General features: G+C 48.5%; 1 protein-coding gene across 4 annotated transcripts in view; it reads left to right on the top strand.

Annotated features, from left to right (window-relative positions):
• The first annotated feature begins 10400 nt into the window (after positions 1-10400).
• Positions 10401-25393, top strand: part of DAG1 (dystroglycan 1) — a 54229-nt gene continuing 39236 nt past the window's right edge. Inside the window, exons 1-2 of one of the 4 annotated variants that reach the window (XM_033131729.1) lie at positions 10401-10718; positions 18385-18519. The gene's annotated coding sequence lies outside the window, so the exon portion shown is untranslated. The other 3 variants (XM_033131728.1, XM_033131732.1, XM_033131733.1) reach the window with 3 other exon arrangements.

Raw genomic sequence — 25393 nt, 5'->3', positions numbered from 1 at the left:
AATGTCTCCTGACTAAGGGGCCACTGAGGGGAGCTCAGGCTGATGAGAGGGACATGCCCGGATTTTGGGCCAACCCTGTGAGGAAGAAGTGTTTCTGCCCCACAGGAGCAGCCTGTGGCCGAGCCCTAAGCCAGACCTGGACGTATGATTGAGAGCAGAGAAGGGACTCTCAGTCAGCTGACCTACATGAATGTGGGGGGCTGAGTTTAGGGGCCAGTTGGTCAGTGACTGAAGAGAGTCAACAAATAGGCTCCTCAGCTTTGCTCGTCTCCACTGGCTGCCTGGCCAGACCAGGCCTAATCTGGTGTTTATTTCCTGGGCTCACGGCCACAAGCCCAGTGTTTTGGGAAGAGTCACCCAAAGTCGGCCTTGGGGGACTATCTTATCCCAGAGCCAGCAAGGAGTGGAATGTGGCTGAGGGAGGGGCCAACGGACATGTGTGTCTACCCAGGGTAGAGGTGACTTTCTTTCATTCAGTCTACACTCACCCTTGCTGTGGGGCTTGGGGCTTCTGTCCCTATAGGACTGTGCGTTCCCCTGAAAGGGAAGGCTGGTGGTGACCCACAAACACGCCTACTGGCACTTTCTCCCGGATGAACTTATCAGCCCTTTCTTTCTGCCAGAGCTGCCAGACAATCTGCCTTCTGTTCAACCCAGACAAAAAGGACCCCTCCTTACCCTGACTTGACTTGCTTGCCAGCCCACTGCCCCAGGCAGACCTGAAGGCCTGGCATTTGGGTCAGGAGCTTCCACCCTCAGCCAGCACTGCCTCCTACCCCTCTCCACTGGGCCTGGGGGACGATCAGCAGCAGGAGCCTTCCTCCCTCTAGAAGAGTCTGAGGCTGGGCACTGGCCCTTGGCCCTTAGTTCCTTGGGAACGTGCCAGAATAAAAAGCTAGAATCCTAAGACCACAGAAAAGGTTGGTCCATGTAGGTGTCTGCTGGATTTTGCCTGAGCTAGAACCAAGGCCTGAGCTTGAACCACATGAGCCCTAAGTAAACACTGGGACATTTGCCTTGGGCCTTGCATAGCACTTGGTCCTTGGGGATGACTGCCTACCAGGAAGTGAGGTGGGCAGCATCCTAATTCCTTTCTCCCCAAAGAGAAATTGAGCCTCTACTCTACTATGTGTAGGCTGCTGGGTGATGGTTGTAATGTGGGGCCAAGCAGATTGGTCTGCGGCCTCAAGGGCTCATACTCCAGCCTGAGACAAACCTTACCCCGATAATCTTCCTGGAGCCTCTGGCTTGGGTTCTAAGTGGAGGAAGCACTGGAGGCTGAAGGGCCAGGAGAGTTGTCAGGCCTGAAGGGTCCCATTTTCAGCCTCTTCATTGGTCCTCTCCAGGCTCATACCACATGGGCCCTTGTGGGTGTTGTGTGGGTCTCATTCTTGGCTGTGACCTCCAACAGGCTCTGAGCACCAACCGTGACCTGGGGTGGCCTGGGCCCTGCTGGAGTTCCAGAAGAGCCCCCAAGAGGGAGTCACTGGAAACGTGCTGCTGAGCCCTAGGGTGGGACGTGGAGTTCCCCAGGAGGGGAACGCATCGGCTTTCAGGGCTACAGAGAGTAACAAGGCCTTGACTTCACACCCTCACCCAAGCTAGGGGCCGCTGAAGACAGCTGTCTACCTCCCTCTTTACTTAGCTATGGGCTTAATGGGGGTTGGTTGGGCTAATTAAACTCCAAGAGGTTGGTCCAACTCTGGCCAGCCAGGCCTCCTAACTTCTAGGGCCTGAAGGAACGGGGGATTGGGGGAACCCCAACTCCAGACAAAAAAATGAAGAAAGTCAGCAATGGAACCCAGAATTCAAAGCTCTTCTGGCCTGGAGAGATCTGCCAGGGTTGGTTGGCTGGGGGAGCGGGAGAGCATCAGGGCCAGCCTGGGGCCATAGCACCTCCAACTGAGCCCCAAACCTGGAGAGGCAGGGATTGGAAAGGATTTGGCTGAAAGGGCTTCAGGCAAACTCTGACTTAACTCTTTCCTCCTGGGAAGAGGAAGGGCTTATCTCACCTTTTGGCACCAGCTAGTTGGGGTAGAGATCCTCCCTTGGCCAGAGCTCTAGGGGTGCTTGGATATAGGACCCTGGATACCAGAATGTAGCCTATTGCCTCATCTAGCAAGACCAGTAGCAAAAAGGAAGAAGGGGTGTTCTCTGGCATCCATGTGTTGCTGGGCAAGGTGAATCCCCAGAGTGGGAACTCAAACCCTGGGCTAAGAAGGTTCTTGGCTTCACATAGGAAAGAATGCAAACGTGAGCCAATATAGAGTTTAAAGTGAAAGTAAGTTTATTTAGCAAAGAGTAAGTAAGAAAGGAAAGGCCATCCCACAGATGGAGTGGCAGTCTCCAATCGTTAGTGGAAGGGAGGGAGACCTCCCTCCATCCGCCAGGCTACGGTGTTTCTTGTTTCCATGGAAAACTTCTTGGTAGGGGGAACTTCTGCAGGGTACAAAAATAGGTTTACCTTTAACTTTCGTAGGGTACAGCCTGTGGCTAGTTTGTAATAGGTTTAATTTATGGGAATGGCCATAATGGAATCTCTTGCAATGGTCTGTTCTGTGAGGTTGATTAATGTCTGCCTGAGTGTCTTGGAGCACGTAGGCAGCAGGCTGGGAATCCAACCTCCTAGTTCCTTCTTCTGTAAAACTAGTCCTTATGCCTCTTCCCTATATTATTCCCTCCCTCGCCCCAAGATATTATTCCGTTAATCTTAATGGGTTGTTGAAGGACAAAGATCCCTCTTTTGTATTTTCTTTCTTTTTTAAAATTTTAAAATAGTTTCAGGTGTACAAAACAATGTAATAGACATTTATACCCCTCACAAAGTGGTAACCCCTCTCCCCCAATCTACTACCCCTCTGACATCATATATAGCTCTTACAATTCCATTGACTCTATTCCCTATGCTGTACTCCACATCCTGTAGGACTGCATATATATATTAAATCATAGTTGACATTCAGTATTATTCAGCTTCAGCGTCAGGTGTACAGCACAGTGGTCAGGCATCCACACCGTCCATGAAGTGGTCTCCCTAATAAGACAAATGTCCATCGGATACCCCATAAAATCTTTACTTTCGTAATTTCTTCGAGGCTGAGAAAGGGCAGTGGTCGCTGCCTGTTGGGCATAAAACTCAGGAAGCCTGTTCTAGGAGCCCTAGGGGCTGAGGATGTGGGTTTTGGTTTGTGATTGGAACAGGCTGGAAATCCTGTAAGACCATCATCTTTATATGAAATTGTGGTAGCCTAGGAGATACAAACTTGATAAGAAGATTAAAAAGACAAGGGCCAAAGACTAACAGTAAAACTAAGACTACTGGAAGTGTGGTAAAGGGCAATAGCCAGGTAAAGCCAGGAAATCATCCCTTACAAGCGTCTTGTGAATCTTTATTTTCTTTGTTATACCGATGCAACCATTCAGCTTGGTCATATATTTTCTTGGTGCTGGTTTCTACGATTCCAGAATTGTTGATGTAAATGTAATAGGTTTGATTAATAACAGCACATACACCCCCCTGTTCTGCTAGAATATAATCTAAGGCTAATCAATCGTCAAAGACTACATTTGTTAATGAGTTTAGAGAGGTTTGTAATGCTCCTAATGAGTCGGCCACTAATGGCCTCTTCTACTGGTAGTTATCTAAAAGTGATTTCATGATAAGCAAATCCTCCACAGTGCGCCAAAGCCAAGGTGGCTCCAATGGCTCCTGTGAGGATTAGGCCAAAAGCTTATTTGGTTCTCAAGGTGTGTCTTTGTTAAGAATGGTAACACTTCCAGGGGCCATGGTTCCTAGGGTGCAATCACTTTCATGTTGGGAATTGTCTAAGTGAGAGGAGACCCGTGCCTTAAGGGGTTCTCTAGGTTCTTTAAGAAAATCAAATCATTAGGGGTGCCGCAAAGCCAGTGAAGTCCCACGGAGCAGGGAAGGAAGTTTGCTTTATTTCAATGAAGAAATTCAACAGATAGTATCTCATATCATTAATCTAGGCTGAGTCCCAAAGTACTAGGCACTAGTACTAGGAACAGGGAAGGAAGTTTGGTTTATTTGATTAAATCGGTATAGGAGTGTTGTGGGCGGACTTAGGCAATTGCAATAAAGACCTGGAGAGAAAACTGGATATAGAGATCTTTTGTTGCTGGAGGCCTTTTAAAGGAGGGTAATCCTTGAAGAGTGTAGCCTAATTTCCAGGAGGTACAACCAGCTCCATTAGACCTGGGAGCATGAGTTAAATCAATACATGAAAGGTAGTATTGGGGATACAATCCAATTTAAAATTAAACTGTTACAATGTTAGACCAATTTAGCCATTTAACTATAGATCCTTCTTGGGGGCGGGTTACCCCCTGACTTAAATTAGCTAAAACTTTGTAGGGGTCTATTTCACTAATATGGGTATCATTGTAAGAGTGTGTGCATCCCACATTCATTTTACAATTTAAAGAGGTGGTAGTATAAATAAACTTGTGAGTAGTGAGCTTGGTTATGTGAAAACAGAGAAGGGGAAGTGAAGTGAAGCCCATTGTATTAGCCCATTGTATTATAAAACTGGTTTTTGGCCTTGTAATATTTAAAGCGGTGTTAGGGTCTGAAATATTGTGCCATTACTTATGGGATATGCTCTTAAGTTAGTTTGGGCATTTCCCAGACTTTCAGGTTTCAAATGACAGACTCAGCAGTTAGACATATTTTCTCCCTTAGTAATAATCCGAGAAGAATTGACAATAAAGTTATTTTCCCATGATAGGCTTAGGCTATCTGTTTAATATAGAGTAGAAGGGTATAATGTTAAATAAAATTTTCATGATGAGAGGATAGACTACCGGGGAAAGCCTCTCGATGTGTCTAATTTATCTGTTTTCCTTCCAGAAGAGAAGCTTGAGGTCTTCTATGGGTTCACAAGAGTAGGTCACACTTTTCATTGGGCTTTCTGGAGAGACCTGCAGGGATTCATAGAAAACAGGTTTAATTTGAGACAGATGTACCCAACTGTTGATTCCTTGTAATTTGATAGCAGTTGGGGTACCTAGCAGAACTTGGTAGGGCCCCTTCCATTTGGGTTGAAGTTGATTTTCTGGGAACCTTTCCTTATAAGTTTTTAATAAGATATGGTCTTCTGGTTGTAGTAGAGGGTCTAATTGAGTTTTAGAGGGACTAGGTAGAATGTTATTGGAGTGCCTAGTACTTTTGACTCCGCCTAGATTCATGATATGAGATAGTATCTGTTGAATTTCTTCATTGAAATACAAATCTGGGGGCCGGCCCGGTGGCTCGGCGGTTGGAGCACTGTGCTCCTAACGCCCGAGGTCACCGGTTCGATCCCCACATGGGCCAATGAGCTGTGCCCTCCATAGCTAGGATTGTGAACAACAGCCCTCCCTAGAGCTAGACTGCCGTGGGCTACCAGGAGTGGCTGGCAGCCATCGTGAGCGGCCTGCAGCCAGCAAGACCTGCAATGAGCAGCCCACTGACGACAACCGACTGCCTCAGCCGAGGGGATCGCAAGGCTCATATTACCAGCATGGGCCAGGGAGCTGTGTCCTACACAACTAGACTGAGAAACAATGGCTTGAACCGAGTGGGGGGAGAGAGACGAAAAAAGTGGGGGGGAAGTATATAATAAAAAAAAAGACAACTAGAAAATCTCCAAATGTTTGAGTATTAAGAAATATGCTTCTATGTAAGTGATGGGTTAAAAAAACCCACACACATCATAGTGTAAATTAGAAAATATTTAAAGAAAAAAAAAGAAAAAAGAAATACAAATCTGAAGTTAAGAAGGGCCTTCCATAAGTCATTTCAAAAGGGCTTAGCTTCAAGGTGTCCTTGGGGGCTACCTAGACTCTTAACAGTGTGATCAGTAAAAGAGTTACCCGTGTTTCAGAAGTTTCTTGGCAGAGTTTAACTAGGGTTTTCTTTTCTTTTCTTTTTCTTTTTTTTTATTGTATTGGGGAAGGGGAACAGGACTTTATTGGGGAACAGTGTGTACTTCCAGGACTTTTTTTTTTTTTCCCCAAGTCAAGTTGTTGTCCTTTCAGTCCTAGTTGTGGAGGGCGGAGCTCAGCTCCAGGTCCAGTTGCGGTTGCGAGTTGCAGGGGGCGCAGCCCATCGTCCCTTGTGGGAGTCGAACCAGCAACCTTGTGGTTGAGGGGACGCACTCCAACCAACTGAGCCATTCGGGAGCTCAGGGGCAGCTCAGCTCAAGGTGCCATGTTTAATCTTTAGTTGCAGGGGGTGCTGCCCGCCATCCCTTGCTGGACTCGAGGAATCGAACTGGCAACCTTGTGGTTGAGAGCCCACTGGCCTATGTGGGAATTGAACCGGCAGCCTTCGGAGTTAGGAGCATGGAGCTCCAACTGCCTGAGCCACCTGGCTGGCCCCTAGGGTTTTCTTAAGGATATGGTTAGCTGTCTCTACCTTCCCCGAGGATTGGGGCCTCCAGGAAGAGAGAAGATGATACTTAATTCCTAAAGCAGAGGCTACTTGTTGGGTTATTTTAACAGTGAAAGAGGGCCTGTTGTTGCAAGCTTCTTGGCAATCCAAATCTAGGGACAATTTCCATAAATACAAACTTAGAAACTTCTAAGGTCTTTTCAGTTCGGGTGGGGAAGCCTTCTATCCACCCATTAAAGATAACAATAAATACTAATAAGTACCTAAAAATCCTTTGCATGATGGCATTTGGGTGAAATCTATTTGCCAGTCTTCCCCACAGAACGATTCCCTGTGTTGTACTGGCTTTTACAAAGGAGATGGGATCCGGTGACTCTCTGGGTCATTGTGAGCACAAAGGTCACAGGCTCTGGTTACTTCTTTAATGGTTTGAGATAATCTCTTTCTTATGAAGATACGGGAGATGAACTTATATAATGAATCTCGACCTAAATGGGAAGAGTCATGTAAATGTTTAATAACCTTCTAGCGTTCATTCAGCCTTTGGGAGGAACAATCCTTCCGTATCTGTGCACCATCCTGATGGGTCCAGAGTGAGGTCTCTTTGTTTTGCCCATGTAATTTCTTCTAAGGTATAATTGGGTATGTAATTGGAAAGTGGGACATCTGGTGTGAGGGCTGCCTGGATGAGGGGGCTAGCTTTTGCTGCAATTTTGGTTGCTTTATCTGCTAGACTGTTTCCCTTGATTTCCCCTGAATCTCCCCTTTGATGTCCCCCAAAATGAATAACTGCCATCCCTTGAGGTTCATTTACAGCTTCTAAGAGCTGTAAAATTTCAGGCTTATGTTGGATTGGGGAGTTCTCTGTAGTAAGGAGACCTTTCTTTCCAGATGGTGGCATGTGCATGAAGCACCATAAATCTGTATTTTGAATCAGTATAAATATTAGTCTGAGTCCTTTGCTCAACTGTAGTGTCCTAATGAGGGCAATAAATTCTGCTTTTTTTTTAAAAAAAAAAATGTTTATTGGAGAATATTGGGGAACAGTGTGCTTTTCCAGGACCCATCAGCTCCATGTTAAGTCGTTGTTTTCAATTTAGTTGTGGGGGGCGCAGCTCAGCTCCAAGTCAAGTAATGCTTTCAATCCATTTGTGGAGGGTGCAGGTCAAGCTGTTGTTTTTCAATCTAGGTGTGGAGGGCTCAGCTCACTGGCCCATATGGGAATTGAGCCGGCAAGCCTCGTGTTATGAGCACTGTGCTCTAACCACATAGCCAACCAGCCACTCCAAGTTCTGCTTTTTGAGCAGAAGTATTAGCTGATGGGGAACGACAGATCGAGAACCCGAAGCCCTGGGGGCTGCTGAGCTGAAGTCCAAGGGAAACGTTTTTCCTCAAAGATTGTTCTGGCATCCCAGAACCAATCAGGAAAATGAAACGAAGAGAGGGACCCTCCAAGCAGCGTCTTGACAGGTGCACTCAGATATAGGAAAGGACAGGGAAGAGAAGTAAAGTAAATGTCAAGAGGGAGGGATCCCTGAGGCTCACTCAACTGTCCTTATGGCCAAAAGGTGCTATGCGGTCTTTATTTGGGGTCCAGGTAACAGTCCCGGGGTCCTGGTCAATTCTCTCCTACAGAGGCGATGAGGAGTTCCTTCATAGTCACCAAAGATGATGCTGGGCGAGGTGAATCCCCGGAGTGGGGACTCAAATCCTGGGCTAAGAAGGTTCTTGGTGGGCTGCCCGGTGGCTCTGGAGTGCTGGGCTCCTAATGCCGAAGGCCGCCAGTTCGATTTCCACATGGGCCTGTGAGTGGCGCCCTCTACAGCTAACACTGTGAACAGTGGCTCTGCCTGGAGCTGGGCTACAGTGAACACCGGGTTGAGGTTGGCGTGGGCTGCTGTGAGCAGCTGTGAGTGGCCTTCCCATGACTGGCGACTGACTGCCCGGGCAACGCAAGGCTCATAATACCAGCATGGGCCAGGGAGCTGCGCCCTACAACTAGACTGAGAAACAATGGCTTAATAACCAGGAACAGGGGGGCAGGGGCAAAAAAAAAGAAAGAAAAGATTTCTTGCCTTCACATAGGAAAGAATTCAAACGTGAGCCAATATAGAGTTTAAAGTGAAAGTAAGTTTATTTAGCAGAGAGTAAGTAAAGAAAGGAAGGCCACCCAACAGAGTGGCAGTCTCTAATCATGGAAGGGAGACCTCCCTCCATCCACCGGGCTAGCATTTATATGTGTTTCTTGTTTCCACGGAAAACTTCTTGGTAGGGGGGGAACTTCTGCAGGGTACAAGAATAGTTTACCTTTAACTTTTGTAAGGTACAGCCTGTGGCTAGTTTGTAATAGGTTTAATTATGGGAATGGCCATAATGGAATCTCTTGCAATGGTCTGTTCTGTGAGGTTGATTAATGTCTGCCTGAGTTCTGTGCTTTGAACACGTAGGCAGCAGGCTGGGAATCCAACCTCCTAGTTTCTTCTGTAAAAAAATAGTCCTTATGACCCTTCTCTATCTTACATAGGTGGTCGACTTCTGTGCAAATGGTAGAAGGGAGGTGCCTCATGAGGCCTGTACCCACTGCTATCTTTTGTTTTGGAAAAACATATTTATTTGTTTTTATAAGTCAGACACTTAAATCCTCAGCAGAACCTTGGGCTGCAAAGCAGTGCCTGGTGTGTGTTTCAGGGTGGGGGGTAGGGGAGACTTTGTAAGCTGATGGTGTGAATGAGAGAATATATTTTGTTTATAGAAACCCAAAGCTCTTTCTGCATTCTTAGTGTTTTCAAAGCTGTAGAATTTTAGAGCTGAATTTGAGAGGCCATTAAATTTTTCAGTTTTAACATCTAAGGGATTATTTTGGGCCTTTTTCTTGATTTTCAGTTCCTTTTCTAGTCTGTATGAATGAGGTTTGGAGCCTATGCATTTAAGTATAAAGAATCACAAAGGGTGTATTTGGGAGATGGGGCACTCCTGTTTTGCTCTCTCTGAAATTTGCTTTTCCGAGACCCTCCTAAGGTGGGGGAGAAAGCAGAGGAGACCCAGAGCTGTCCGGCAGCAGCCAGTTCTGTGTTCAGAATGCTTGCTGACAAAAGTGTGGGCCTGGAATTCCAGTCTGGCCACAGGCCCAGGAGGGAATGGACACATCCTGCGCAGGGTTTGGGGAGGGAAAGGGAGCAGAGCCCACCACGGGTCCCATCCCCAGACCCATCCAGGAATTGTTCAGGACCCGTAACTGTCAGGTCCTGCGCCTCTGGGGTAGGGAGCTGTAGGTAAGCCCTGCGGAGAGTGAGAGCACCTTTTTGATCGTCCTCTTGAAGGGAGACGGAACTCAGCAGTCACCTCTGTGCCTTACTCCCCCACCCCCTGAAAGAATGCAGGCCACAAGGAATGAGTGGCCAGCACACCAGCGGGTCAGAGCTATTTCTGACACCCGAGGAAGCATCAGATTCCGGCGTTCAGAGCAGGGGGAGGGGATGAGGGTCAAGCCTGAGGCACTTCCCAGACTCCCAAGCCTGCTGGGGGCTGAGCCCTCAGAGAGGTATTGGCTTCCTGCCTTTCTTGCCCCCGCCTCAGTTTCCCCATTCGTGTAAGGGTTGGGCAACAGGCCCATCATCCTTGGTAATTTGGAGGACGCTTCCTGATTGTTTGCATGGCTTAGAAATACTGCTTGATTTGCGTTGGAGGGCAATCAGGAGGGCCGAACTAAGTCCATGGGTGGCCAGTTGCAGTCTGGCAGTTCTCGAGCCTAACCACCCCGGGTTAGTTGGACACGTCTAAGAGGCCCAAAGGCCTGGGTTGGGCGGGGCACCCCTCCCCCACTCCCAGTCCAGGACGCTCCGGGCAACCCGGCCGGGCCGGGGCGTGGCCCGGGGACGGACCTGGCTGGCAGAGGGGCGGGGCTCCAGTATAGGGCGTGTCTTTTCGCGCGGGGGCGTGGCGGGCCAATGAGCAGAGCGGAGCGGACGGGGGCGGGGACTGTGCGCGGGTGCGGCGCGCTGCGGGGCGGCCGACGCAGGCAGAAGCGGGCGTCGCGCGGACTGCCGGTCGGCGCCGCGCGGAGCTGGCCGCGGGATTGGCTGCGGTACTCGCGTGTCAGGCGGTTGCTAGGCTCCGGCCGCGCGCCCCGCCCTCGCGCTCGGCGCCCTCTCACTGCCCGGTACGTGCTCGCGCGGAGGCTGCGGTGCGGCGCTCGCGGTCCTCGGGCTCCGCGGCGGTAGCGTCGGCGGCAGCTTTGCGCTGAGTCCCCAGGGAGCGGTGGTGGCGGCAGCGTCTTGCGGCCAGGAGGAGCGAGCACCTGCCGCGGCCCGCCCGCCGGCGCTCGGTGAGTGCGCCGTCCGCCCCCTGCCGCCGAGCCTGGCAGCCCAGGCCCCCACCCCCGTCGCCCGCCCGAGCTTCCCGAGGAACACCTGCTGCTGTTCGCTGTTTGGCCGGGGCGGGGACATGGTCGTGGACGTCCTTGCGGGTGAGGCGGCAGCGCGGCTGGGGCAAAGCCGCCCCTCTGCTCTCGGCCCTTCAGGGGAAGGCTCGGGGCGTTGGTGGCCGGGCCCGGCTGCACGCCGCGGCGATGGGCCAGGCCTCAGCTCGGCCCGCGCTCCCCGGAATGCAGGGCCTGCTCGTCGGCCATGGGCGTATGCGGCCTGTGGGCCGCCTCCCGGGCTTCCAAAGAGGGTCGCGTGGCCCAAATGGGCGGAAGCCGGAGAAATGGGCAGTCGAGCCCCCGCAGGAGGCGGAAGGGCGCTGCAGCCGCTGAGTCCTGAGCTGCTCAGAGCCTTGGGGTCACCCCCCCCCCAACACATATACACCTGAACTTCTTTGGAAGCTCACTGTCTTTTCACTTGGTGTTTGGAAAACCAGATCCCCTATCCCCCACCCCCTAGTATATTTGGAAAAGGTCTCCAGAGCAAATGATCGCTCAGCTAAAAATTCTTCTGCCATAAATTCCAACTTAATTTTATAAAACTCAACTACTAATTAAAAATGCATGTTTTAATCTCTATGACTTGAGAAGCTCTTAGATTTGTAAACTGACTTTAGAATTAGTTTTAATAGTGACCATGAAGTTTTGCCTTGGTGGGAGCAACAGTCTGGGACACCACGTTTATAGCCTAGAATTTTAACTTAAGAGCCCAGTCGGCTGTTTCCCTAAATAAGTGAGTAGAAGTGATTCCTGGCATGGAACCCAGACTATGCAGGGAGGCTGGTGTTTATAGGACATAAGTCCAGATAACGAGTTGGATGTGCTACCAGGTGTTTTTGGAGTCTGGTGTAGATGGGATATTGTAACTTTATGAAGTTGTTCTATGCTTAGTGTTCAGAGACATGATACTTTTGGAATGTCCCTGTTTTAAAAAAGAATTCAACCTTGGAGGCATAAAGATCTGTAGTTTGAAAATGGGAACCTTGAATTGAACTTTGTTTTCCTTGGAGCCAAGGAGCAAGAGCCCATAGCCTGCATCCTTAAAGGAGGCTGAGGAGCCATTTCTTGGAGAAATCAGATTTGAGGAGGAGTTGGATGCATAGTGCTGGCCTGTTCAAAGCCTTTGGGATACCGTATGAAAGTTGGAGCAAGCAGTGCTATATAGGCAGCAAACACCAGGTTGGAACGGGAAAGCTTGTGTTGATATGAGCCTCTGTTGAAAGAGGCAGAGGGCAAGTCTTCACTGTACTAAAAATTCAATTTAGCAAAATACATTCATTCATTTAACAAATGCTTGACTTCACTACTTGCCAAATTCTGTGGTAGGTCCTGAGGACCCATGTAAAAGGCTGATTCTCCCCTTACGGAACTAGGTTTTGGGGCCAGTGGGGGTTAGGGAACCTAAGATTGAAGGTGTCTGGCCACTAAGTGTGCTCACATAGTGATGTGGAAGCCTGGGGAGAGGGAATCCCTGAGCTGAGGCTTGCAGGGCCAGCAAGAATTAATTAGCTGGGGGACAGCAAGGTCGGACATAGGGAACCACATGTACAAGAGCGCCTAAAATAGCACCTGTGAGTCCTCCAGCTTGACAGTTGGGAGCCCTGGGCCTTTCTTTTGCTTAGGAGTTCAAACTTCATATTCAGAGTACAGGAGCCTGGGAAGACTTTCAATGAGTAGAGTGGCATGGTCCAGATCTGTGTTCAGAAAGATCTTGCTGGTGGCCACATCGCTAGTGGCAGGGAGGGGACCTGTGGGGGTGAGGACCTCTGGCTGTGAGGTCAGCCAGTAAAGGAGAGATGAGGAGGGAGGCAGAGCCAGCTGAGAAGAGGCTGCAAAGGTTGAGCAGAGGGGATACCAAGCTGTGAGGGGAGGAGCCTGCATTCAGGAATGTGTGGGTCCGAAGACTAAGCGTGACCAAGAATTTTAACTACCTCTTCTACGAGTTTGCTGGTGTCTGTTAAACATTGCGAATAGTAGGGCTTGGAGGGACCCTGGGGCCACTTAGGCTGAGGTTGTTTTTTGGGAAAGGAGAGGCTTGGCATTTGATTGTTAAAAACCTCTGTCGCTTGAACTGGCAGCATCGCATGTCCTGTTGGGCAGTGCGGGTATACTGGCCTGTGAGGAGATGTGTCCATCCTCGTGGAGGCAGATGAGAGCGTGTTCAGTTCTTTACCTCACAGCAGTTCCAGCCTTTCCTGTTGTCTAGGTGAGCGATGCGACGGAGCGACGTCGGCCACATTTGGGGGCCTCTTGTGTTTCTGCTCCACGTGCCCCCTTGCTAATGCTCATGAAAATCCTTTCCACTGGCTGAGAAAACTTGAGTCATAGATGAAGGAATGTTCCCAAGGTCGCACAACTGTCTTGTGGCAGAATTAGGATTTGAACTCAGGGTGAACATTTGGCTATACCCATGTGTGTCTGTGTTGCATCAGACATCATGGTGGTCTCGGTTAGGCGCTTCTGTGGCGAAGACCAAGCCCAGGTGTCTGGTGGTGGGCAGAATGCCAGGATGATCTGGGAGAGGTGATCAGGCCCCCACATGGAACTCCAGAAACACGCTGTGAGGGCCCATTTTCAGAAACGAGGGCTGTGAGAGCCGTCCTGGTGCCCGTGCTGGTTGTTCTGGGCTCCATGCTGTAGGGAGCCACGGAGTTTGGATCCTAGGCTGGGGGGGCAGACTTTATGGGCACTGCTTTTGAGCTGGACCTTCAAGAAGGGTTAGTTTGCTTGGTGAAGGGGTGGTGGCAGGAAGTTCATAAATCTGGGGAAGAAAAGAGGAGCAGAGGCAAGGGGTGGGAAGGGGAGGCGAGCACCTTTTTTGTATGTTCTGGAATGTTGGAATCAGAATGCCACATGGAGGAGTTTGGAATTATGTAGGCAGGAATGGGGAACCCTAAAGGTTTTGGAGCACAGCTGTGGTAGGATCAGCTCTTGGTTTTAAGAAGTGAGCCCCCCGTGTGAGCATGGAGACTGGACGGGAGGCAGGTTGGTTACTGCTGTGGTCCAGTGGGGAGAGAGTGGACCTGAATAAGGACAGTGCTTCACAGGAGAGCAGAGAGAGAGAGAGAGAGAAGGTTTCAAATGAGACATTTCAGCCAATGGTAGCGACCTGAAAGGTGCTCGTACCCTCAGGGCTCTGCCATTGAGTAGAAGGCGCTGGAGGTGACACTGAAAAGGTGAGGGTGTAAGACTGCATCAGCCCAGTGCTGCTGACGACTAGAGAGACTCAGAATAAAGAGGGGCCCCTGGATCGAAGGAAGTAAGGAAGGCTTGAGTCTTTATGGCAGGCAGGCAAGATGAGGGGCTGTCTTTGGATGAGCAGAAAAGAGTGAAGGAGGGAAAGAGCAGGCCACATCCGAGGATCAAGGAATGGATAGGCTGGAGCCAAAGGAAGTGTCTTTTGGGGAATAGTAGGGCAGAAAGTTGACCTGAAGGCTGACTGGCTCAAAAGACTTGACCTGTGCAGGGCAAACTAGGGGTGGTCCATGATGGTGTGAAGTCAGAGCCCCTTTACCTGTGCTTGCCTTTTTGAGTTGGATTTATTTTGCTCGTAGCCTTCTTGATAAGAGGCTCACAGCTAGCCTCGCAGAATGGCAAATTGGGATAGACCCATTTGTGGATGGGTGAGAATAAGAGTGAGACCTTGTGATTTTTTTTCTAGCCCGTATAGGAAGTCAGCTATGAGAACTTTGTTCAATATCCAGGTTCCCGGGTGTGCTGTTTAGATTTGAGCCACTGCAGTATGTGCCTGTTTAGAGGCTTCCAGAGAAGTAAGAAATGCTGGTATGAACATCTGAGGGGTCCCAGATGGGCACTAGAGAGAGATGGTATTGAACCTCAAGGGATCTCAGTGAGAATAGATTCAAATAATGTGTTCTTCAGTGTGTCGTGTGTGGTGGTCAAGGGTTTCTCTCTCCTTTTCTAGGGCAAGTTTTTGTCTTCCTCCACGTTAAAAAGTGTTTTCTATGCCTTTGCCAGTGTTACTGTGCTCTTTATTCCTAAGCCCCCTTCTTCCTCTGCGTTTCTTGTGTTGACACTCCTGGCCTGAAGTAAGGTGATGGCGGTTTTGAATATACAAGTGATTAATCTGGTCACTTCCCAATAGGTCTTTGTGTGTCCGTGACTTTGGGTATTAATTTAAAGCAGTCTTCCTAAAGTCGTATAACCTGCTTTGCCTTTTGACCGTTCTTCTCTCTGATCATTAATCAGTAATACTGCTCAGATAGCAATTTCTATAAATAGGATTTTAGAGTAGTTTATAAAATTACACCAGCCATAGGGCTTAATTTAGCCTTAATGAATAGGGTTTCCTATTTTCCTATTTCTTAGGTTTGATAGCTAAGCATTTTCTTAGCCTTGCTCTGGGTCCAGGGAGGAAAGATGGATGGGATGCAGTGGTACAGTATCATAACGGAGGGTTTTCTGTGTTGGTGAAGCTGTTCTGTGTTCTCTGTTGGAGTGAAGTAAATCTGAATGAAACTCGAGCAGTATGTTGACTTTAATTATATTTTAAAAGCATGGGAAATACATTGAAAATAAAAAGTCACTTTTATGACTGAATGTCTTTCTCCTACACATCTTGGGGTGCATTTAATAGTGTTGAGGTTTTATTTTTAAAACCTTCTTGAGCTCATTGTTTTTTAAAATACCGCTGTCTAAATTTTAGACGTTGGAATTAATTTTATATCTTTGAAACTTTATAATTTTTGGTCCTGGATTGACTATAGAACACATTTCATTTTCTTTGTCACCTTTTGACAAAGAAGGGTGACTAATTGGTAACGTGGGCAGGAGACTGACTGGCATTCCCCACTTCCTTTGGAATTGGTCATTGTGGTGTAATTCTATTTCGGTTGTGGGCATTCACCAATATTGGTTCGTTCTTTTCCTGCAGGGCCTCTGCTCTCCAGGAAGATAAGGCTCATAAAGCAGCATAGCACTAGAAGGTGAGGTAAGGTACTTGAAAAGAGAGGTTTCTGCGAAAGAAAGATGATGGATAAACACATACTTGGCAAAATGATTAACCAGAGTTTAAAAACACCATATTGGGGAAAAAGTTTATCAAATAATACAGATATTTAAAATAAGAAATGTAGAAGATGAAAGTATTAGAAGAAGAGGAAAAATTCCTTGTCCCTCCCAATTTTATTTTTTCTTTAAATAGGAAATGCCAACACGTGGTACAAATTGAAAAAGTTCAAAAGGATGATACAAGGGAAAGAAATCTTCATTCTACCCACCCCCTCCGTCCCTGGTCCTCCATCTCAGGAGCAGCCATTATTCTCTGATTCTTGGGTGTCCTCCAGAGATGGCCCCTGGGCAGCTCTTTTACCAAGTGTGGGTTAGAGTATAGGTTTAATTTTTATCCTGCTTTTCCCCTCCCAGCATTTGAGGGTGAACATTGTCCCATAAACAGAACATTTTTCATGGTTAACCTGTCCCCAGTTCTTAGATGGTTGTTTCTTACTTTGGTTATAATTTGTACATAAAGTATTTTTAGAATCTTTTTCTTATTACCATAACATTAAATATAAAGCCTTTGAAAAAGTGAGAGGTGACTTAGTTTTCCAGGAGCACGCCTATAACGTCAAGTAAGACAGGTTTGTATTGATTTTTATTTCTAAGCACTGGGTATGTTTTCCCCAGTCCCTTTCCTGTGACTTGCATGGGTGTATGGTTTTTTATAGCTCTGTGGAAGCCCCGACTTGATGTTCCCTGCCGTTGGAGGTATGTGTAGACACAGATTCATTCTTCCCAAGGCATTCACAGCCCTTAGACACCCTAAGTATAGGCCAGTGTGCCAGTTGAGGGGAGCTTAAGGACGAGGATGAGTGAAGCACTTGGAAGGATATGGCATATTCAAGGAAACACTGGCCAGTGCCCAGCTTGGTCCCCTGTTTTGGCATTTGCTGTTCATGTCTTTGGATGTTGCGTTTCTGTATATGGAGTATGGGAATCTACAAACAAGAAGCTCCTCCTACAGGGTTCTTTCTAATGGTTGGTGTATAATATCTATTGGAACAGGTTAGTGGAATTGGAAGATGTCTGTTTTTGCAAATGTTGTGGTCATCTCTGTTTTACCTCTCGCTGTGCTGGGAGTATTTCTCCCCAGGCATTCCAGGTGTTGGTATGGGATTACTTAAGAAACTTCCCAAGGCTGTCTGTGGCAGAAGTGAAACCAGTTCCGCCTTAGTTGTCATAACCGCCTCTCTTAATTAGCTCACTTGTTCTCCAGGGCTGGGTTGATTCTCTAGCCAGTTTTTGTCAAGAAAAATGATACAGTCAATAGTGGAATTCCAAATAGCATTTCCTTTTTATTTGGCTATTAATCAGAACCTGGACACCATCCATTTTCTGGGCCCTTGTTTTACTATGGAATGCTTCCATAAAATGTGCATCTCTCATCACTGTAAATGGCTGTGTGTACGCCTGCGTGGCGGGTAGTTCTCTCCGCATTGGATCTGCCCTGACCTCAGGGAGCCTTGCTTATTGGGTTTTCAGTAGTGGAGATCTGCCGCACGAGTAGCCCTGGAGCAGGCTGGATTCTGGGTCTAGTGGAAAACGAAGTGTCGAGAACTTTGCTTTACCTGTTTGTTAAGCAGGCCTCAGTAAGTGTCTTATATTTTTAGACTTTTGAGCTGTGTTGGGAAGATTGAATCGCCTGAGTAGAGAAATTTGGTAGGAGGAGACTAGAAGAGAAGCTCTTTAATAAAGATGTAAAAATAGAATTTATGAAAATCACAAATAGATAACAAGTAGGGTTCCTGTCTCGCTCTCTCTTCTGGATTTGTGCTACCAGCTGTTGCTTCTGCTTACCTGGAAAAGATCACACTATTTTGTCAGACGAGTTAACAGTTAGACTTAAAACACTGTTTGCCAGTCTGAAGATGTGCTTTTTCCCCCCAGTTTTAAATGTAGTTTAAAAAGTGACTGGATTCCTTGGCACCAGGAAGAAATCCTTAGCAGGAGAAATTGATTGTTCTGCTTGCAGTGCCAGCCTTAAGCTGATAGGGCCTGAGGGGTCCCCTGTCGCCGCAAAGCCCTGAGGTTTTTTTTCCCTTCTGGTTCGGCCTTGCTGACCAGAGAGGGGACTCCTGTGCAGGCCATTTAATCCACCTGATTTAATCAGATGGCATCTTAGGTCTCCATTCTGTTCTCTTTAGGAGGGGTCCCTTTTTTGATTTGTGCAGCTGGAAAGGAAAATGGCTTCTTCTTCGGCTTTCTTCGTATGCAGGCCTCTGGTTCTCCGGGTTGCCTGTGCCCTTTTCCTCCATGTGAGGGGGTGAAGGAATGTCCTGGCCTCCCCGCTCTCCTCCTGCCATGAGCTTCCAGGGAGAATGGGGCCCATTGTGGGCTGTGCCCACAGGCACAGCCCTCCGCTCAGTGTCAGGCCTGCCGTGGCCTCTCCGTCCGGTCTGCTGTGGTTACTGGGTGTGCAAGCACTCAATTCCTCACATGCCGCCCTGCTATTCAGGAGTGTTCTGAGGGGTGGCTCATGCTTTGTTTGCCCCTTGGTCTGCCCTCTGATTGTGTCACGTTTTGATAAACATTCTTGTGGACCCCTTTGCAGGCCTGAGCTCACTCTTGCTGCAAATCTGAGGCCATATTTGGAGAGGCAGGCCTGCTGCTCCCAAGGGTGGCTGAGTGCCTGGTCACAGGAAGCTGGGCACGCCCTGCAAGCCTTTCTTATGTCCTGAATCCACCGGTAAGCATAGGATTAGTCTATTTGTGAATAAACTGACTTTAAATTCTTGTTTTTAAATTTATTTGGCCTTCAGTTATATCTTTTCATTTTTTTTATTTTTTATTGGGGAATACTGGGGAACTGTGTTTCTCCAGGGCCCATCAGCTCTAAGTCGTTGTCCTTCAGTCTAGTTGTGGAAGGTACAGCTCAGCTCCAAGTCCAGTCGCCGTTTTCAATCTCTGTTGCAGGGGGCGCAGCCCACCGTCCCATGTGGAAATTGAACCGCAACCTTGTTGTTGAGAGGTTGTGCTCTAACCAACTGAGCCATCCGGCTGCCGCATCTTTACAATATTATTATTATTTTTTTTTTAAAGATTTTATTGGGGGAAGGAGAACAGGACTTTATTGGGGAACAGTGTGTACTTCCAGGACTTTTTTTTCCAAGTCAAGTTGTTGTCCTTTCAATCTTAGTTGTGGAGGGTGCTGTTCAGCTTCAAGTTGTTGTCCTTTCAGTCTTAGTTGTGGAGGGCACAGCTCAGCTCCAGGTCCACTTGCCATTGCTAGTTGCAGGGGGCGCAGCCCACCACCCCTTGCGGGAGTTGAACCGGCAACCTTGTGGTTGAGAGGCCGCGCTCCAACCAACTGAGCCATCGGGAGGCAGCTCAGCTCAAGGTGCCGTGTTCAATCTTAGTTGCAGGGGGCGCAGCCCACCATCCCTTGAGGGAGTCGAGGAATTGAACTGGCAACCTTGTGGTTGAGAGCCCACTGGCCCATGTGGGAATCGAACCGGCAGCCTTTGGAGTTAGGAGCATGGAGCTCCAACCACCTGAGCCACCGGGCCGGCCCCCATGTTTACAATATTATTGATTATATTTCTCAAACTGTCTTTCATATCCCCGTGGCAATATTGTAGTTACCACTTTGTGCTTTCTTATCTCCTCCCCTTTTCCCTCATTCCCCCCCATCTAGCAACCATCAGTTTTTCCTTTATATCTCTGAGACTATTTCTGTTTACTTTGCTTATTTATTTGGTTCTTTAGATTCCACATAAAAGTGCGATCACATGGTATATTTGTCTTTCTCTGACTGACTTATTTCACTTAGCATAATGTTCTCTAGGTCCATCCATATCGTTGCAAATTGTAAGATTTCATTCTTCTTCATAGCCATGTAACACTTCATTGTATGAATGTACCACAGTTCCTTTTTTTTTGGGGGGGGGGAAGGGGAACAGGACTTTATTGGGGAACAGTATGTGCTTCCAGGACTTTTTTCCAAGTCAAGTTGTCCTTTCAATCTTAGTTGTGGAGGGTGCCGTTCAGGCTTCAAGTTGTCCTTTCAGTCTTAGTTGTGGAGGGCGCAGCTCAACTCTAGGTCCAGTTGCCGTTGCTAGTTGCAGGGGGCGCTGCCCACCATTCCTTGAGGGACTCGAGGAATTGAACCGGCAACCTTGTGGTTGAGAGCCCACTGACCCATGTGGGAATCGAACTGGCAGCCTTCGGAGTTAGGAGCATGGAGCTCTAACCGCCTGAGCCACCGGGCAGGCCCTGTACCACAGTTTCTTAATCCAGTTGTCTATCGATGGGCATTTCAGTTGTTTCCAAGTCTTGGCTATTGTGAATAGCGCTGCAGGGACTCAGCATTTTTAAAAGAAGGTTTGTTCTGGATAGGGGTGTTCTTCCCTGATAATCAAACTGCCTTCCCAGACAGCAGGTTCTCCTGACCCTAGGCCAGTGTGTCCCTGGGAAAAACCTATGAGGTACTTACGGTTTTGGTGAGTGGATAGATAGAGGCCACCAGCTTCTTTTTCGGAGGTGTTGGATTCAGACAGGGAGCCAGGTATTATCAGCTGTTGTGCGTTAGCAGGTTCTGTGAAGAGGAGGTGAGTGGGCTGATGGTGGTGGGGCGGATGGAGAACCCTGGCCAGGCCCTCCTGGAGCCGGCGAAAGGCTTTTCTACGTGAGGTCTCTATGATTGCATGGCTGGCTGCTGCGAAATTTGCTCCTCTCAAACCCAGATAGGCAGACTTGGGAATGGTCCTGGAATTGTTCTAGATCTTCTGAGTAAAAAAATCCACTCTCTCCATGATGTTTCAGTATGTGTGATTTCTTTGTCTTCTGTGGAAGTGTCTTGTGAAAAGAGCAGCTGGCTCTGGCACTGCCCTGGATGGTTGCCTTCCTCCAACCTTTTTTTCCTCTCTTATTACAGGAAAAAAATACTGACTGTTTAATCCTTCTGACTGAGCAGAGTGATATGCTGCTTTCTCTGTTTTAGGATTGGGAGCGGCGTTTTGTTTTTATCAAATAAAGGAATAAAACATAGTGCCATGCTGAGCTCACACCGCAAAAGCCAGCACTTGTTATAAGATGGTACTGAGTTTTCTAAGGGACAACTCTTCTTTTCAGACAGTGCCTGGCCATATTTTGGATAGGTCTATCCTCTGAGGGCCCTTGCTTTTTGGTAAGGCAGGCAAGATTTTTGGTGTAAGTGTGATGAGGTTGGACAAGGAAAACACTGAGTACCCTCAGCAGTAGAAATCATGGCCTGAGGAAGGAACCTACCAGAGGTACTGAGTCCCCTGGGAACCCTACCATCCTAATGTGGCATTAAGTAAAGCCTTTGATCTCTCTGCCTTAGTAAAATTGGGACAATATCCTCCCCATAGGCTGCTGAGGAGGAAATAAAGGCTGTCTAGTAACGTGCCCTGCATAACCGCTACATAATTGTTACTCGTTATTACACCTGTCCTTTTGCTGGTGTAAACTTAATAAAGGCTGGACACGCTTCTTTTGTTGAGTGATGGGTTCAGGGGTGTGTTTTTTTTTAAATTATTTTATGATTACATATGTAATAGATTATTTTATATGTACCAAGTATTTTATTAAAAAAACAAACCTAGCCATTGGTACCTCCCAGAAAGCTGCTCTATCTAGGGTGACTGCTCGTTCACCTGTGGAGCTTTGAGTGCTCTGGTGTTTTCTTGGGTTGGGTGGTGCTTGGAGGCACTGGCCTTTGTCATGTTGAATAAAGGATAAAATAGTTTGAGGACGAAGTTCTCAGTGAACTAGACAAGCTTGTGTAGATTTCTAAGGAGTTTCTTTGGAGATTCTTCGATGTGCCCAGGTTTGCTTCCTTGAACCTCCCTCAGCAGTGGAGTAGAAGGAGCAGAGACCCAGCAGGGTTGCCATGTGACTTGAGTGAGTGAAATTGCTTCAGTTTCTTTTTTTGTAAGATGTTTATTTCTGTTTGAGTTATTAACAGCAGTGAATGCCCAGTGTGAAAAGCCCTTAATTTTCACGTGGCTACATATATACTTATTTTTCCCTGTGTGACCATACGACTTCCTGATTAACTTACAATGTAAAACTTTGACTTTTCAACCTGCAGATGCTTTTTAGGAGGCCTGGAGCGAGTGAGTGCTCCTGGCTGAACATTGGGCTGTGGCAGATTCCGTTCCTGGAACCCGTGACTCCTCTGAGCTGTAGGGTCGGAACTCTTTAGAACAGGAATTTTAAGATTGCTTGTTGTTGTTGTTTGGTTCACAGGATGAACTTCACACGGAATGTCTGCACCTCACTCTGTGAAGTGTGTCCTCCCTGGAAACCTGACCTGTGTGGGGCTTCCAGCTCCTCACGGGCCGTATTGGTCACGGAGCTACGGGGCTGTGGGGGCGTGGTGCCCACATTCTGAGCAGAGAATCATTGTGCTAAAGGCAAGTTGGGTTCCAGTCTCCAGGTGATAAAGGCACTGTGCTTTTCCATCCTGTGTCGGGGAGCTGCCTCTGGGCTCCCAGTGGAGAAGCTCCTAGTGATTTCCAGACAGTGAAGGCATGTGGTCTCTGACCTTTGTGTTAGAGGCAAGTGAGGGTAGAGCTGTTGGTTGTTATCAGAAAATGACGTGTTACCACCAGAGAGGAGCTTAAAATAAAGCTCTGAATGCTCACGCTAAGTCCTCTGATGGGGTGGAGGGGAAGCAGAGCCCCTAGGCTGCTCCCGGCCGTGTCGTCCTGGGTGGTGCTGAAGTGAGCAGGCGTCCGGAGGAGGCCGCTGGACACAAGGAGAAGCTCAGTGGAACGGAAGCCACCCCGTGTGGAAGCAAGTCCATGTCTGCAGCGGGCACTCGGACTCCTTGTCCCTGTGGGGAGACGATCGACCTTGGCAGTCTCCTTTCAGATTTGGAGCAGGGGTGGAGAACGCAAGGGCGCACAGCGGCGCACGGGGATGTGCGTGCTCCTTAGCTCGCCTGCTCGTGTAGGTTGTCTGACGCACAGACACGTTACGCTCAGAAGAGATGGAGATAATGGGGGACTGGATTAAGATTATTTGTATTTTGTAGATACATTTTAAACTGTGTCAGATTCTTTTCTAAGGCTTTTTTTTTTCCCTTCAAGGAGGGCGCAGCTCACTGGCCCATGCGGTCTTCGAACCGGCAACCTTCGTGTTATTAGCACCATGCTCTAACCAACCGAGCTAACCGGCCACCCCATTTTTCTAAGTGTTTACATGGATTAGCTCACCTAATGAATCTGTGTTTATAATTGTAAAAAGTTAAAGAAAAAAGGAATTTGATCTAGGAAGTGTTCAAGATTAAATACTGACTATTAAGCAGTTTTCCAAGATAGGCTAGCCTATGGACTATGGAGGGGACGGCCAGCTGACACCCAGGGGGCAGGCCTTGTTTTGTTTTTCAATCAATTTTATTGGGGAATATTGGGGAACAGTGTGTTTCTCTAGGGCCCATCAGCTCCAAGTCGTCCTTCAATCTAGTTGTGGAGGGCGCAGCTCAGCTCCAAGTCCAGTTGCTGTTTTCAATCTTTAGTTGCAGGGGGCGCAGCCCACCATCCCATGTGGGAATTGAACCGGCAACCCTGTTGTTCAGAGCTCGCACTCTAACCAACTGAGCCACCGGCTGCCCCCTGGGCAGGCCTTTTTGGCACCGAGTGTCAGTTATTGGTTCATTCATTCAGCTGGTGGTTTTTGAGTCACTGTCATGTTCTGGGCACTGTGCTAAGTAAGCCCCAGGGATGGATCTGGTGATGGATGAGAGACAGGTATGGGCCCTACTCTTCCCCTGACGAGGCAAAAGAGGGAGGAAAAGTGAAGGTTAATTTCCTTCAGTTGGAATTTTTCAGAAGAAAGTGTGGTTTGGAGAGGCTGAGGGTCCCGCCCCTGGCATTGACCACAGGCAGTCAGTGTGCCTCTGATTCATTGAAAGAGGAGGTGGGGGGCCGTATCTCAGGGGGCGGTGTGAGGGATCGAGGGAGGACCTGGGGAGCTGGCAGGCAGTTCTAGATTATTTTCAAAGCCAAGCTGAGATTTGGGTGCACACAATGTCTGTTACCTATTGAGCCATTTCCTAATGCCGGGCCTTAGGTGATTCTGGTGGGGCCTGAAAGCGGGGAGCGGGGGGGGGGGGGGGGGGGGGTGGTTCCCAGAGACTGGTCAGAGTGAACCACAGGAGGCCTCTTAGTTTGGTGATGAGGGTGTGCAGGGGTGGGGGGTGGGCTTTGGAGGAGAATTGCTGGAAGACGGATTAGAGAAGGTGAACCTTGGGGAGGGGAGAAGAGGGGAGGGAGAAGATAACTCACGGTGAGTGGAGGAACTTTGCCGTGTTTGCTCTGTTAATCCCCAAGTCAGTTGGAGGAGAAAAGGAAACAAGGGGTTACTGTCTGGGGACAGCTAGGGGTGGGGATCAGAGGCCACAGTGGGTCCCAGTCAGCCAGCGGTAGGGATGGGTGGTGGGTAGAGACTTTGGCCAACCCTGAGATGATGGTGGTGTGGGGGCACAGAGAGAGCCAGCTCCCAAACAGAAACGGAGGCAGTGAGGCTGGACTAGCCCTGAGGGAGGAATGGTGGGGCCTGAGAGGCAGTGCTGGTGTGCTTCTCCAGGGGAGCAGGTCAGAGCCCGTCAGGGGTGGGAGTCAGGGAAATCTGCCGCAGAGAGAGGAATGACTGGAGGGAGACACGTTAGGATTTGGGGGCACCCCGTTAAAAAACTACACTTGTACTGTATCCCTGGACACCAGTTGAGAGATGGATAAAGGAGTCATGCAGGTGGCCACAGAGAGGTACCGTCTGTGTTCACCCTTCCTGGCTGGGTTCTCTTCCTGCTGTGCTGCTTCGCAAAGTCTCCAAGCTCATTCAGGACTGATTTTATGTTTACTTCATCTTATTTTTTAAAATGTATTTTAAACTTTTAAAAAACTTTACTAGTATAAAATAACACAAAAAGAGAGGAAAGAAGACCCCATCCCCAAAAAAGTATAGCTTAGTGAATTATAAGGTCCAGAAATAGCGCTTTGCTGGTCCCAGAAAATGCCTTTCCATGGGCCCCATCCCTGCCACAGCCCCCTCTGTCCTTCCAAAGGTAACCCCTCTACAGTAAGGATCCATTTCCTTATGTTTCTTTATGATTTTACCTCTGAAATGTATAGTATCATTTTGTCCACTTTAAAAATTTGGTATATCTTGTGTCTTTAATCTACAATTGCCCCCTCTATCCCGTTTCCTTATGGTTATCTGCTGAAGAACCTGGCCCGTGACGTGGGGAGTCTCCCAGTTGGGTGTAGCGTTGTGTCTCAGGGTGAATTTCAGCTGTTCTCCCTCCTTCCTGTGAATCATTAGCTGGATCCGGAGGCTTGGTGGGCTGGCGGGGCTGAGTGGTTTGGGTCTTTCCTCCCGAGGGCTGCTTTCCCCTGTTCCACATTTGACTCATAGCAGGTCCCCAGAGCACCACGTCTGTGGGAGGACGGTGGGGCGTGGGAGAGGCCAGGCCCACCTCAGGCTCTCGCTCTGCAGGCCCTTGTCGAACCAGCCTCCCAGCAAGGAGGAGCCCATGTCTCCTCTGGCCCAGTGCACTGGGGTGGGCTCACACTGTGGTCCCCTGCTCAGGCCCC

This window comes from Rhinolophus ferrumequinum, chromosome 17 (genome assembly GCF_004115265.2).
Source record: "Rhinolophus ferrumequinum isolate MPI-CBG mRhiFer1 chromosome 17, mRhiFer1_v1.p, whole genome shotgun sequence".
NCBI classification, from domain to species: Eukaryota; Metazoa; Chordata; class Mammalia; order Chiroptera; family Rhinolophidae; genus Rhinolophus; species Rhinolophus ferrumequinum.
The sequence above is the reverse complement of the archived record's forward strand: the minus strand, read 5'-3'. Positions and strand labels throughout refer to the sequence as shown.